General features: G+C 32.5%; 1 protein-coding gene across 1 annotated transcript in view; it reads left to right on the plus strand.

Annotated features, from left to right (window-relative positions):
* ZNF804A (zinc finger protein 804A) overlaps positions 1 to 16,424 on the plus strand; it is a 234,246-nt gene that overhangs the window by 1,542 nt on the left and 216,280 nt on the right.

Genomic DNA, 16,424 nt, shown 5'->3' on the forward strand with positions numbered 1-16,424 from the left:
GAAGGCTCATTAAGCAAAGTACTGCAAAGAGGGTAAAGCCAGAGTAAAGTGGTAATATGCAAATGTATATATCCCTAAAATCCAGATCCATTAGCAAGCAGTAACCCCCCCTTTTTTTTACAAAGTGTTTATTTAGCCTGAATAGGTAGAGAAGAAGTTTAAGCACAGACACAATCCAAATGTAAATACAGTATTCTTAATCTACTTATCTTTATATATCTTAAAATATGATTCTACATATTTTTTAATGTCCTCTGATGTGTTTTCCAAGAATAAAAAGTTCTCATCAGAAGTTTTAAGTGAATTCTGACATTGTTATGATGATTCGATTATTTTTTCTTTTTCCTATGTATCTATTGGATCCCTCCTCTTAGCTCATTTAAGAGTTCAAGAAGCAGGGTTAGTTTGTTGCATTTATTATTGTTCTGGATAAGATTGTTGTTGTTGAACAAAAGAAAGGGCAAATACTCTTCTGTGGTCGTTCTTAATGGAGTACTATACAGAGCCGTAGGCAAAGGCTAAGGGAATTATTGAGATTATTCTAGCTCAATTTAGAGGACTCAACCTGTAGGAAAGTAAATTTTTTTGGGGGGAGGGGTCTTCATTTTGCAGAAAGTATGCTTTTTTTTTAAAAAAAAAGTCAAGTTTCACTATGGGAAAGGGTAAACTTATTGAACAAGGTCTTATCTCCATATTACAAATACAATGTAGGTGCTAAAACTATACCATAGAGTTCATAGAAAAAAATATTTATTTGCCATACCTCGACTTGTTAAAGTTATGGTAGTCTTGATGTTTCAGTCAACTTTGTCTTTCTAACAATGGTTGAACTTGCTTACGCTGACTTGTTTGTTATGGGTTTGAAATTAATTAGTTTTTTATCACTCATATCAATAAAGAATAGGTTAAAGTCTAGATTTGCCAGTGTAACTTTGGGATTAAAGTAGATGCAGCTACTTTGATGAGAAGAATCAATCTGAATATGTACAAATGTCAGAAGCAACAAACAGATAAAAAGTCTTAGAAATAGCTCTTATCATACGTCTCTTAGTTATAATAAAAGGACTTATAGAGACTTCATAGCTAGTCCTTTCAGGTTATATTCCTATACTTCCCAAGTTTGTACCTCCTTTTAAGAGATTTATAATGACAGAAGCAATGTATATTTTTATATATGGTCCAACTATATTCAAAACTATTACTTAACAATGTGATATATGTCATATGTTTATTTTCTTTTGATGATTTTGTTATTGAAGAGAATGAGACATATCTAACCTTTAAGTATAACAAGAGATTCTAAATATATGTATAAGTGAATTTTTTGTTAAAGGACATTTATTCTTTATAAACATCTATAGTGACCTAAAAATGTATTATTTACAGCATATAAGATGCCATGAGGACTTACTATAAGCTAAAACTTTACTATAAGCTAAAAACAGAAAACTGAATCTGAAACTTCTCAGAATTAGCAACCTTAATAAGAAACACAAATCTTAAACATGTGTATGTACTACATTTTAAACAGTTTCAAGTGAGAATTTATGGTTATGTTTTTAGACTCAGTTTCATAGAATAATAATTATGAGCTCTTTTTACTTTCTTGTCTATTCGATTTTGACATATTTTGAATTTTTCTTTTAAAAACATCATCACATTCTTGCCTTTTGAAATGTGTACTAAGTTAAGAGGACTTTTTTTTTTAAAGCATGACTTAAAACAAAAAACGTTCAAGGAAAAGGTATTTTGATTTTTCCAAAGAAATTCCAAGTATTTTCAATTACCAGATAAATAATGGATATTCTGAATATTTTTAAAATACAGATTTTGAAAAAATGATTTTATTACTGTTAATACAGTGATATTTCATGAATTAAAAGTTATTTGGAGAATAAAATTATGTATAGAATAAAACATTGGTTTTGGTGAACTGATTTAAGATAGCCTATCACTGTTAATACAGTGATATTTCATAAATTAAAAGTTACTTAGAAGATAAAGTTACATATAGAATAAAACATTGGTTTCAGTGACACTGATTAATTGCTTTAGTACTAAATCTAGAATGTAATCCTGCCACTCATATTGAGATGATCAAAATGGACAGTCCTTTCCATAGGCCACATTATGCCACTCATACATAAAATTTTTAAAAAGTACTTAAAGTTTAATTCTGTTGTCAATCTTGACCCTATTTCTGAGCTTTTAAAGATATTCTTCTTGACAATTTTAACTGAGAATAAGCAAATTTCCATTTTGCAATGTGTTACGAGCAAAGAGAAAGGTCACTCTGCTTGTTATGACTTGTGTTATAAATAGCATCATATCTGTGATATAGCTTTAATTCCATGGAATAAGAAATAAGCTAATATTTTATTAGTGCTCCAGAATATTCTGAATAAGTTATATGGTTCAATGGTAATGAATTAAGTTTACCTTTTACATATACTTGTTCTTTTTCCCTAGATTTTCCCAAACCACCATTGTATATGTAATTGTTTATTGGATAAAGACATCTTGTTAAACTTATGTTTTTCAATTGATCTACAGAATTTATTTGCTTTAATTATATATATTTAAAACACTTAAATATATATTTCAATATATTCAATACAGAATTTAAATATATATTTAATCACTTTTAATACAGAATTTGGGATATGCCTTTGGAACTTTGGAAATCATTACTAATTTGTTCATTACATTCTGTTAGTCATCATTTTTGTATCTCATTAGAGCATTATATCTGTTTTATAGACTATAAAATTCAAAAAGAATGAATGGTAGTTTTGAGGTCATACAGTGAGTCAGTATTATAATGCAGATTTCCTGACTCCAGACATATTTTCTTTATAATTTATATGAAATCCATAGGAATTGCTATGATAATATCTACTGATAGAGATGGCATTGGTGTCATTTATTGTTTTAAGATGCTCTACTTGTCCACTTGCCTCTCTAGGTGTTTAGAAATAGTGCCATATGCACAGAATAATTTGAATTCAAATGTATTTTATTTCTCATCCTTCAATATGCAAACCAATAATTTCTATCAGTCCTAAGCCCTGTTTCTATAATCTGCCCTCCATTTCTTATATATTAAGTACTTGGTTTGGCAAGAAAAGAATAATTAATTCATTAATGGGTTTTCAACGTATTTGAATTCATTCAGATTTATTGAGATGCCTCAATTGCAAAGCACTATTCTAGGCTTCACAGGCTCTGTGCTAAGTACTAAATAGTATGTGTTAAGATATATTCAGTGAAGCTCCTGTTCAATTTGAATATGTTGAAAAAGTATTCACATATTTTGACATGTTTGCAAGTTTCTCATCACTCGGAACATTTTCATGTGTATTCATTTTGAAAATAATGAAAAAAATCTGCTTTTTTCCCCCTTTGTATATACAGGAACTCACTAAAATTAGGTAGGTCTTTGGAATATACTATATGGCCTTTTGTTCTATTATTCTCTATTATAACATTATCATTCATGTCATTCCCTTACATATTTCTGCATCTCCTAGGGAATGTAATTTGAAAGATTGCTCCATTCATCGAAGCCCATTTATGTGACATATTTAAAATTGTGCATAAGACTAAAGAGACCAGTTGCTGAAATAGTGCTGATGAAAACTGTCATTGTTAGATTAATATCCTCAAGAAAAATCAGGGGTGAGGGCAGATTAGGGTGGTATCTTAATATATCCCCAAACTTTCTCACTTTATAAATTTGTTAACATAATCAGTTGGTGCCTATTCTTCCAAGTTTCTTTTAAACAATTACACTCAGTATTAAAGACCATCTTTGTCTCGCTTTTCTGAACTTAAGGTGTTATATATATTTTTGCTATACTTGTTTTTTATTCTAGAAAATTTACAACACATTATTGTTTTCAGAACACATTATTCAAGTAAGGAAATAACAATTAAATTATGTTATGATCTACTCAAAAATGTAAGCAAGCAGTACTTTAAGGCAAATGTTGTCAAGGGATACCCATGATTCCAACATACCTTGTTAGTTCACCAAATATTGATTTTTTGCGAGCTGAAATTAAAAGTGACCAATATCTTGTCTTCATTTCTCAGCCTTGCACCAATATTTTCTTAGTATTGATAACTGCAATTACGTTTTATTGAAAATTGAGATCAGCAAGACCCTTCAGGACCACCTAGTCCAAAGGTTTCATGCGGTTGTATTCAGAACTAAATTCAGGCTGCTGAAGTAGTTTGTTTAGTGTGCACCATGTTTCAAAAGTTCAGAAATAATGGAAGTAAAACTAGTTAATTACTCAAGTGCAGTAAGATCCCATTTAATGTTGTCCATAGGTTCTTAGAAACTGGGAGTTTAAGCAAAACGAGGTATAATGTAACCAATTTTACCATAGCCTAATTGATATAAACAAAACTTAAGTTCCTAAGACAGATTTCTAGTCACAAATATATCACCAAACTTCTAAATAAAGACCTAAAACACTTCTAATATTAAACATTGGTATAAATGTGAGCTGTACATCCATTTAAGAAAGATTAATAAAAACAAGTAAGATCATTATTTTTCAACCCACTTATTCTAGTTCAGGGTCCTGGGTGGCTGGAGCCTATGCTGGCAGCACAGCACGCAAGGTAGGAGCCCATCGTGTACAGGATGCAGGGTACCCTCATACACACTTACACTCACACACACTTAAACTCATACTGGGACCATTTAGACACGACAGTTCACCTAACATGCACATCTTTGGGATGTGGGAGGAAACCGGAGTACCTGGAGAAAACCTACACAGACATGGGGAAAACATACAAATTTCACACAGACAGTGACCCTGGCCAGGAATCAGTTTTTCTTTTTTACTCCTCAGTGTTATAACAAAGTGACTTTAAACAAAGGGATGTTATTCAAGGATCCGCTGTAGTAATTAGTAAAAGTTTATTGTGCACCCACCAAAAAGATAGTTTATAAACTAAGAGTACTTGAACAAAACATGGAATGAAACTCAAGGGTATATTGTTATAAAGCAGCTTATATGGTGAGAAAGCAGTGACTTTATTCTTCATAATGATTGGTTATAATATTAGAATTTTCAGTGGTTACCTCATATCAATCTTGGAAAACAATTCACATTTTGCTTATGATTTCCAGAGACATAAGCAAGAAATGACCCAGATCAAGTTAGTCTTTCAAAATAAGCTAAATTGAGCTTTGTTTGTATAAGTAAACTTGTTTTCTCTGCTCAGGGAGTTTTTAAAGGCTGGTTTCTATTCATTTTTTATTTGAATGATTCTCTTCTTTTTGGTCATTCTCTCAGCAATAGCGTTACTCTTGGTTACCACCATTGACACAGTCAGGCCGAGGAATCACACATTTGCTATTTCCACTGGTTTATCATTAAAGAGGAGGGACATGATGTTGTCACTGTCTTCATCATTTATGTGGTTATTGTTGCTTTCATCCAGTTGTCTGATCCTGATGGGTACCATTTGATGTGTGAGTGGCTGCCAACACCCATTTAAAACCTTTGCAATTATACAACACACTAGAGAGGTTAATATGACGACTATAAAGAGAACAATGGCCAAGTATTGAAAAATTCCCCAGAGCAGAGATCCCCAAGAGCCAAGATTTAACTAATCATGTCAGTCAAATGGGTTAGATTCATGTCTTATCTTTCTAAGTCAATCAACAATTTTTTGGCTGATGTGTATTTGGGTTTCAATTTTTTAACAAATTATTTACATAAGCACAACGTAATATATTAGCCAACACATATCATCATGATTACTTAGGACAGGATGAACACAAGGATGTTTTATTTCAAGAGTCTGTGTTGCAGGTGAGCTTCGACCCAAAATATGCCTCTATATGGTGTGAGCAATCAGGTTATTTAATGAGAGGCATTTCTATGGAAACAAAAGAAAAACAAAGATTAATAGTTTGAGCAAATTAGAAATTCAGTTTCTGAATTTGGAGATCAGCCATTTGAGAAAATTTCTTGATGTCAAGTTAGAAGCAATTTCAGATGGAGTGAGGGAGGGCAAGCAGTGGCAATCAGACGGATTTTCTTGGTTTTCAGTGTGAGTATCTCGGGTGATCTTTCTGAGTGGCTTCATAAAAACAGACATGAAGATTGTCCATAAATGAGCTGATGTGATGCCTTCTCTGAAGTTTCTATCAAGTTGTCCAGCTTTCAGTTGCATGGTTTCAAGAAAAGGGCAGTTTTAGTTTCATAGTGATTCTAAGTTAAAATAGTGAGACAACATTGAAAATGTTAGTTTGGAGAGTTCTAACAAAATATTGGAGGAAACTAGAATAATTTAGGATTCAATCCAGTTAGCAGTTAGAAATCAAAACCTCAGACTATTAACAGCATTAGAATCTGATATTCGTAAAGGTGTATTATTAAAATATAATTTTCTCTCTGTAATCATCCCCATTTCGATCAAAGATAACCATAATGAGATTTATTTGTTTTCAACTTAATTCTAGTTTTAATGAAATTGCCCTGGTTATTTAAGTAAGAGCAGCAAGAATAGTAATTGACCATATAGGCAGTTTTAAATCTTTGCTGGACATTTCCATAAGGAATCTCAGATTGGACTTTCAAAAGCCTCTCGATGCTGAGAAGCCAGGCCAAAAACTTGTCCAATTGTGTCTTGTTACAAGGAGAAAAGACTTTTATTATGCAAATACAAACATTGTCATGAAAAAATACGAATATTTAATAAGAATTTCTGAATTCTGGAGGGATCAAGTAGGGAGAAAAATATATTTCAATCTTTTTTGCAAATATACACTTTACCAAATTGACATGAGTTATAAATAGCTTTAAAGAGAGGAGAAACAGGGGTCCTTGAAATCTGGAAAGTAAAACATTAAAGTACCAGCAATGTTTTAAATGAATCCTTAAAAACTATAATCATCTTCAGCAGTTGATTTAGTCTATTGTAATTAATTTTTGTTGATCTGGTCCGGGTGTTAGTAGTTTTATGAATCGATCAGATTTCCACCAGAATTTTAGAAATTCTTAACCCATTCACTATTATATTTTCAAAGTTATCAGAGACCTTCATTCTAGAGTACTTGTCAGAGTCTTTTCGATGAATCTCCTTGAAAATGCATTTTTGCAGGAACAGTTTTGGAGAAGTATCAGAATGAAACAATAACTGTCTACAAATAACAACAGACTTAAAAAATTGGCCATGGTTAAAGATCTGATGAGAGTTCATTATAATGCCATTGACAAGGGAATTTAGTTATTTCTATAACATAAATTTTAAAATTATGACTGATAACAGTATACCAGTACATATTTGTCCAGGAATTTCATATAAATATACACTAGAGAAAGTTTAGCATCACTTCTTATTTGACAATGATTCCTATGACATTTAAATATACAAAAAGTTACATAGTTATAAAAAAATTAGTTTTTTTTTAACAGAGAAGACTCAATTTTCTTAAGTAATCAAAGATCTGATAAAGATAAAACACGATTATTGTTTTCTAAACATATTACATTAAAGGTAAAGGAAAACCTTTATTTATAATTTTTTATTAAGAGCAGAATAATACTTTTAGTAAATTTCGTGTTTTTTTTTAACAGAGAAAACAAAATTCTAGTTTTACACAGTATACTTTTGATATTAAAACATTTTTTAAGCTTAAAACCATTCCAATCTTAGCTTGACCACACATTCAATTCCTTTCTCAGGATTCATTTCCACAAACCTTTTGCAACTCTCTATCTCCAATTAGGTTTTGTCCTATTTTTTTTTTTTCTTATTTTGGAATGATCATTTAATTTTTGGACAATATTATTTTCTTTTGCTTTCTTTACCAAAACAAATAAAAAACATGTTCTTCATATCTTTTCTTATTCAAAATATACATTCTATTTTCCTTATCTACTTTTCCTATAGTTATTTTCTTTCATACTTATTCTTCTAGCAGTTTTGTAAAAAACATTATTGCTTTACAAATCAATATAATCAAGGGAACTTATACAGCAGTCCGTTTTTTAAAAAAGTGCACCTCCTTTTTCTTTCTTCAGTCTCTGTGGCAGTGTTTTGGCTATCTCTCGGGGTGTTGATATTTTGAAGATGTAATAAAATTTACAGCTTCCAGGGACAGAGGAAAAAAATGTAAGTTTTGTCTTAGGATTTTCAGGATAATTGCTATTTAAGTTTATTCTGTGTATCGGGGGTCAAATGGCATGGGTTGTTTTTGATGTTTTCTCATTAATTGCCATATCATCCTCTTTATTCTCATCACTTTCCCAGAGATTCCACTCTTAGCATCCTAATCAGGCTTTGTCACAAGTTCCCAGATCTTAATCCATGGCATTTTATACCCTCTTAGCTTTGCAAAATGGCTCACTAAGGTTTTCGGCTTATTATCCTGTTTTCCTACCTTGTCTGCCAGTCCCAAAGTTAGCAGAATAGTGAACAACCACATGTCCTTCTCTAATCTCAGCTCTTGTTCCAACTTTCTAATTTGAGTTTCAACCTCTATTTGGGTATCAGTGTCCAGTTACTGCCCTCACTAGAAGCCAGCCCACTGCAGCAGCCATTTATTCCCCTTCTTTATGTTCAGTTTGTCAAGCAAACACATATTAAAGCAGCCAGCATTTCCAGGATGTCCCTGTGCACATGCGGCATTCCACAGGCATCTAACATAGGGGTCACTCTTGCCCACATAGAGGGCAATGGCCAACATGAGATTTCTCTGGTAGATGCTTCTTTCCCGAAGCTGGGAAACTTACTTAAGAGTCTTGTATAGGTTATTTCTGCCCATATAGTAAATTTTCTAATGTGGCAAAAACATGTTTATTAATAGACATAAGTCTTTTGTCTCTCTATAAAAAATTAAAAAGCAGATAAACTTATGTTAGCATTAAATGTTTATCTTATTTTAAAATGATTTAGATATGCAATGAATGTCAATTCTTTAGTTTAACTTAATATAAACTTTTATTTACCTTTATTTAAATTATTTGCTTTTAACCATTATGCTTAAATTAGACACTAAACAGTTCACCATCATATTAAATTATTTTTCTTGTTGACAAATTTTGAAGACATGCCTACTTTTATTAAACCAACAAACTTAAACTAGCTTTTATTTATCAAAGATTATCCCAGATCATGTGAACTTGAAAACATTTGGATTAGTTTCTATATTTCTGAGAATAGACTTGATTATATAAATACTTAATTTTCTTTAAGCCAATTAAATAGATATGTTTACAAATTAATTTTGGCAATACCATCTGAAGGTTGAAAAATATCACATATCTATGACACATGTACATAGATATACATAAACTTACAGGAAGAGATATATATATATATATGTCTTACAGGATTTGTTTTAAAAATTTTAGCCATGTCCCAAGTGTAGAACTCAAAAGAATAGTTGGATCCAAATTGGGTTTCGGGCAGACAAACTAAGTCAAAGTTACCTGCTCAGATGGGCATTGTTTTACTAAATATTTATTTTATTTGCATGGTATAAAGATCCTTTTAGGCTATTTTTTGGAGTTGTTTTGTCTTTTAAAAGCTTCTGCATATCACAAAGAATGAATTCCACTCTCTCTGAGAGTTTTGAAATCCTCTCTTTTAAAGGTGCCTGGTAAGATGGTCTAAATTAGTTTCCCCAAAGTAGCCATTACAATTCCAAATATCAAAAAGTTCATTAGTTTTCCAAAAAAGCCCACAAGATCCTGTCCCAGAGTGGGTATACATATAAGAGACAGGAGTCTTTGAGGAGGGAGGGGAAGGAGACTTGGGCCAGTTGGAACCTAATCTGTTTTTAGATTCTCTAAAACAAATAATCTATGTGGAACCTGGTAATCCTACTGCTGCCTAAAACCCAGGAAATCATGAGTTTCTTCCCTAACAGACAGAAGGGTGACTTACCAAGAAACTTCAACAAATAGAAACACAAAGCCAATATGCATAGTAAAGTTGGAGAGCTCAGAACACAAAGAGAGCAGAGATCAGATCCATGAGAGACTTATGCTCAATCTCCAGGGTTGGTGAGAAAGCAGCGAGTTCAAAGGGTTCTGTGGGTAACAGCCACAGGTTGCTCACCAACCTTCGAATCACTAGGGTCTTCTTTGGATCCCATGTCTGATGTTGTGAACTATCAAATTTTGGAAATAACAGAAGTAAAACCAATGAATCACTCACAATTATGCTTGGGAAGTAGTAATTAGTAAAAGTTTATTGTGTACACGCCAAAAAGACAGTTTGCAAACCAGTACTCAAACCAGAACTTGGAATGAGGCTCAGGGGTATATTGTTCTAAAGCAGCTTACGTAGTGAGAAGGCTATGATTGTTTATTCTTCACAGTAATTGGTTATAATATTAGAATTTTCATTTGTTACCACGTATCAATCTTGGGTAGCAGTTCAAGTTTTCCATATGATTTCCAGAGACATAAGCAAGAAACGACTCAGGTCAGGTTAGTCTTGCAAAATAAGCTACATTAAACTTCGTTTTGTCTGCTCAGGGAATTTTCTCGTTCGGTTTTGATTTTAACATGTGTTTTAAAATATTCGGTGTAAATGCCATTCAAAGAAAAATGCTCTTTACAGTTTGCTACTATATGCACTGCTTTTTACTGTTATGTAGCTTTTTAAATTATTTACACTACCTTCCTGACCATTGAGGGCACTTACATTTTCTACTTGTTTAGATTAAGAACCATATTTTACATAGGGGGAGACAGAATCCTTTTCATCATTTTAGATTTGCCCTTTGTTGTCCCAACTTTTAGATAGACAGTATTCAAAACGTTTTTGGTGTGCTCCTATTTTTCTATAGTATCTGTTTACTATATATTGGTCGAACTGCTTAACCACGTCCTCCATATCATATAGCTAGAAATATTAAAATAATGAAGAAACTTGTGTAGATTGAGGCTGATACATTTCAGCATTTTAAAGTTGCAATCTGTCATCATGCCACAGATATTTGCAGTAATTTCTTGTTGTTTTGGTCATTTTTAAAATTAATTTTGAATGTAATTTTATTCTTTAATTATATTTATAGTAAACCTCTTTAGTTCATGTAACGTACTTGGAAAATAGTTCTTTGAAAGTATGATTCATAGGATAAATTATATTTTTAATAATTGTAATGATATTATAATGTTGAAATAATTTTCTCCAGTGATCCTGTTTAAATGAGATATTACTACTGAAGGCAATTGCTATATATTAGGAGTTTGAGTACTCCTTCCAGAAAGAAAAAAAAAAAAGTAGTGATTTTGATCTGGTATACTGCAGTCAAAATTCATGAAGAAGTTTTGTATATTGACTTATTACTTTGTTATATTGCTTACTACCAAAAGTAAGAAATATAATTTCATTAATTTCCCTTTCTAAAAATTTTAACCTGAAACCACTTAATCTGTTTTATCTCATTCTTTATTACCCTTTACCTCCGAGAAAATTCTTACCATATATATTATTTTATGAAACTAGCAAAGTTTCATTAATTTCACAAATGTATTATAGTACACTTTCTAGCACAGTATAAGATAAAATAGAGTAATAAATAATTAAAACAATTCTAGTTGTCAAAGTAAAGTCCATTACCTGATATAATACTCTGGACTCTTTCATAATGGTTTGGCACCATTAGAAGAAAGTTATATACTTTTCTAAATGTAAGTACATTTAACTTATAAAAAGTTTATAATGACAATGCAATATTCAAATAATAATAAACCTTTTTTTTTTATCTTAAATGACTTTAGAAAAATGAGCTATGCTGAGTATGATGGCTAGTTTTATGTGCCAACTAGAATAGTAGCCATTTATTTAATCAAATAGCAATCCATATGTTGCTGGGAAGTTATTTTGTAGATGTGATTAATGTTTACAATCAGTTGACTTTAAATAGAAGAAATTACCCTCCATGATATGGATGCCCCATACAATCAGATGAAAGGCTACAAGAGCAAAAACTGAGTTTCCTGGAGGAGAAATTCTGCTCCAAGGCTGCATCATCAAATCCTGCCTGAGACTGCAGCCTACCAGGCTGCCCCTCAAAAGCCCACAAACCCATAATTCCCAATTCCTTAAAACCAACATCTATCTCTCTCCTACCTCCCCATTAATTCTGTTTATCTGGAGATCCCTGAATGATATATTGAGGATCGGTTTACTTCTTTTACAATTAGTGTTTAAAATATAAATTATATTTGAACTTAATTAGAAATACATGAAATTATAGGTTTAAAATTGACATATCTTACTATAGAATGTTTCTATTATTTTATAAATAAGTATATAATGATTTTATTTTAAATCTTTTACTGGATTGCAACCTATCTCTTAATCAACCCCCCCAAAAATTTTTATAACTATGTAAACTATAGTTATTGTTAACTTTTCAGCTCCAATAACTAATCACACATATAGTTATTATACTTGAATAAAATCAGGCTATCTTTAAATAAGAGGAAAGAGTATATAATTTGGTAGCTTAAACATAAGAAAGTAGGCTTTAAATGGAGTTATGTAAAATGGAAGACTTAAACTTAACAAAACAAAATGTTTTCATGAAAAATATACAGAATGATGTTAAGACTTACCAGTCAAAAAATATGAGGAACACAACTTTAGTTGAACCAAGTTGAACATATTGGTACTTGTTAGACCAAGGTAAACTACAGACCATGGGTCACCTTGGTGCATCTGATGAAGAGGGAATAAGGACAGTTTTATAGGATTTGGGATTGTGTGAGGAGATTTTTGTGGAGAATTGGTTAAAACACTGTTTTGTTTTGTTTTGTTTTGTTTTTCTGGATTGTACTATGAGAAGGAGGGGCCTATTCTGTGATTGCTTATCTTAGTACTTTTTTGTCTAGGAGGAAATAGGAACAGAGTAGGGGTAAAGCTGTAATTGGTAAGGAAGCCCCTTTTGCTCATGTTATCTGGCAGATAGGATGCTAGGTAAAAAAACAATGTTTTTGTTTTTGTGCTCAAACATGATTGCAGAGTGGTCTTGTCCCTCCCTGCTCCCCACCCCAAGTTTCATCACGCTTATAGATGACTTTGTCTCATGTTAGTGTACTGTGAAATTATTTCTGTTTGATAAGAGAACACCATGACACCATGTTTTACTCTTGGATCCAGGCAAGTTCTCAACTTGCTGACAGTTCTTAGGAATTGCTTTTTTCTTTCTTAGATATGACATGAGAATGGATGGTGCAAACAAGAGAGAGACAAGGCCACCAGAAAAGAGAATTTCAAGAAAATGATATACAAAGTTGGGACTTTTAGGGGTGAAGGAGGGAAGGAGGAGGATAGTCGCAAATTATCATGGAGGAACAAAGAGGACATGTGCTCTGAACTGGCACATTACTGTGAGGATTTGGGGAAATAAAACATTCCCTTAGCTCTGGAGAGAGAGACAGGGGGAACAGTGCTTTCAAGAGAGATGGACTTCAGTTGGATCAAAAAGATGAAGTGAAACTTCAGTGAAAAGTCTAAAGTTACAGAGAGGTCAATGATAAGGAACACTTCTGGATTCAAGGAGACACAGTCCAAGGACTTTTAGTTCATGTGGAAATATAGAGAATTATACAATAAAAGAGGATGTAACATAGTCACAGTAGATTGAAATTCAGGGAATAAGGAAGGATTTGGGAGTTCTGAGCATCTTGTGACAACTGACACCATGGAGGATACAAGGTAGGATAAAACTGGTTGCAGTAATTCCAATGCAAGTAGTAGCAGCAGTGGAGTGGTGAAGGATGGCAGGAAGGTGAGAGTCCTGTGGGAATGCTCAGAGTTTTTGGGCTCATCTCTGAGTCCTGTGAGACCGAATTATGCTTTGCCCTACTCTGGGCCTCAGAGCTTTCTGCTGAGCCCTGATGAAGTATTTGGCAGAGGGACATGGTCACTCCTAGTGTGCCACTTTCCTACCACATTCAGCCACTTAAGGTTCAAAGTATTAATAATAACTCAAAGGTTAACCCATCCATATTCCCTTATTGGTGCCCTTCAGACAGGGAATACCTAAAGAATTCAGTGTGGGGCAAGGAAATTTCATTTAGAGAAACTTAGAAAAGATCTGGAATTCTGGGAGTTGCCTAGCAGTTAGATGGATTACAGAAAGTGGGAGAGTTTGAGGGCAATAAGTTACTGGGAAAGAAGTGACACCAGTTATAGAGAAAAAAGGGGTTTAAGAATGGGAGGTTTGTACTGAATGATTTTTCCTAAAACTGTCAAGGGCAGAAAAATTGGATAAAATATGAATTCTCTCTTTGAAAATTCTCTCAATGAAAATGTCTTGAGTGACATAGTTCAGTGGCCTCCAAGGAAATATCAACAGAAATATTGTGAATTTACTTTAGTGGTATTCCCTTCAAAAATTGATATTTAGCAAATCATCCCTGCTTGTTGAAATGAGGCAAAATACCTTTATGTTAGGGATGAGAATCGCTGCTTCCTCCACTCCAAGATTGTGTTTTTAGTTTAGCATGTCTTCATTAAAATACTTACCGACATACTCACACAGTAGTTGAAAGCACAAACAATAACCAGATGGATCTAAGCTCAAATCCTAGATATAGCTCTGTATCAGTAATTCATGAGTAGAGCTGCTTGTAACCAAAACCTCAAATATTAACTCTGTACCTGAATAGGGTTTTATATAATTTTTAATATAAGATAAATATGCAAGTAGATGTTTTTTTGACCTTAAGTGGCTTAATAATATGAAGAGTAAAGACATTTTATTTGCTGCATTTGTTCTGCAGTCATAAGGTGGTTACTTCTTCTGCATCACATCTGTGTTCTAAGCTAAAGTAAAGAATGGAAAACGACAGAACATTTGTAATTTTTTTAAGAAGTGCACTCAACTGTGTTTGCTTACATCTCTGGCCAGAGTTGTGGACCACTTCTAAGTGTAGGAAAGAATGAAAGCATGATTAATTAAGCGAAGCACATTGCTAATCCCAATAAAATCCGTGTTGTATTAGTAAGAAAAAGAGGTGATTGATCAGACAAGAGAAATCTACAACTAGTCACTAGCTTCATGACCTTGGTTAAGTTCACCTTTCTCACTATAAGTTATATTTTCTTTAAATGGACATGATAGTAAAATCCACCTAGAAGAAAGATTTGCAGATGAAAAGAGCTGAAACATCTAAAGTAATCTGTACAAGTTTTGACACATAATAAACTCTCAGTAAATAGTGGTGGCTATTTTCAGTATTTCATACTGGAACATTAACATCTGTATTATAATCTTATTTGTTCAATTCAACATGTATAAATTTACATAATTTGGACACTTTCAGTATTGAACAATATCAATATTTCCTTTTTTTCTCAGTTTGCCCTAGACACCTATCATGTACTTATCTCTACCCCACGATTCATAAAATCTCCTCCCTTAAAATATGCATTGTGCCCTGAATATTCTAGAAGATAAAGAAATTAAAATCCTATGTAAACTTTTAAATATCAGTGATTTTTTGACTCATAAAGTTCATGAAATTATACTCTGGACTCTTAGAAAGCTAGCGCTTTAGGAAAGCTTAGAATTTCTTTTAACTCTCTTTAACTCTCCATAGCTATGATTTCCTTGCAATGAGTATCTTAGGTCACTGTAGTTCTGATGTTATGAAATTAATATTTACACTAGGGGGCGGCATAACATTTTCTCCTGCTCTCATCTAGACAGGTACAGTAAACAATCGTGGATTAATAAATTTGTCAAACATAGCTACCATAGTTGTTTTATTTTATTTTATTTTTTCAGCTTAAAGTCACTTTAGGATTTCTCTGACCAGGAAATCAGTACAGAAATGCTACATAGATGTGATGTATTTGCTAAACACTTTATTTGTATATTTCACCAAGTAATTGTTCTTGGCCATTCTCTACTTCAGTCACATGTGATATATGTAGAAAAATGAAGCTGACACACAGTTGATGTCAGCTTACTAGACTGTCACTCTTGGTTGTAAAAATGTCAGTTTTCATTATTGAATTTGATATTCCTAGGTTCTTCTGAGTATCTTCAACCTATTAATTTTATGATTCTCAGTGCCTAATTTTAATGTCATAGTTATTTTATAATTAAATTTGACATCTTCATGAACTACATTATTAAGCAAAATAAAGGTAGACTGTGCTACCATTATTTGTTGAAACAAGAACGACTAAAACACAAAATAAAGAATATGTGAAATTGTGAAATTCAACCCTGTTTTCATGATTGCCACAGTGCTGTTACAGAAAAATAGTTGTGAAATATGTGAGACTGAAATTTCCCAGTTTCATTAAAATTTAATGGAATTTCCTCCATAGAAATTGGTATTATATTTCTTAGGGGAAATTTGCAGATTGCATAAAATAATACAAACTTCCGTTTGTGTTACTAATCACTGTGA

This window comes from Pteropus alecto, unplaced genomic scaffold (genome assembly GCF_000325575.1).
Source record: "Pteropus alecto unplaced genomic scaffold, ASM32557v1 scaffold3, whole genome shotgun sequence".
Taxonomy (NCBI): Eukaryota; Metazoa; Chordata; class Mammalia; order Chiroptera; family Pteropodidae; genus Pteropus; species Pteropus alecto.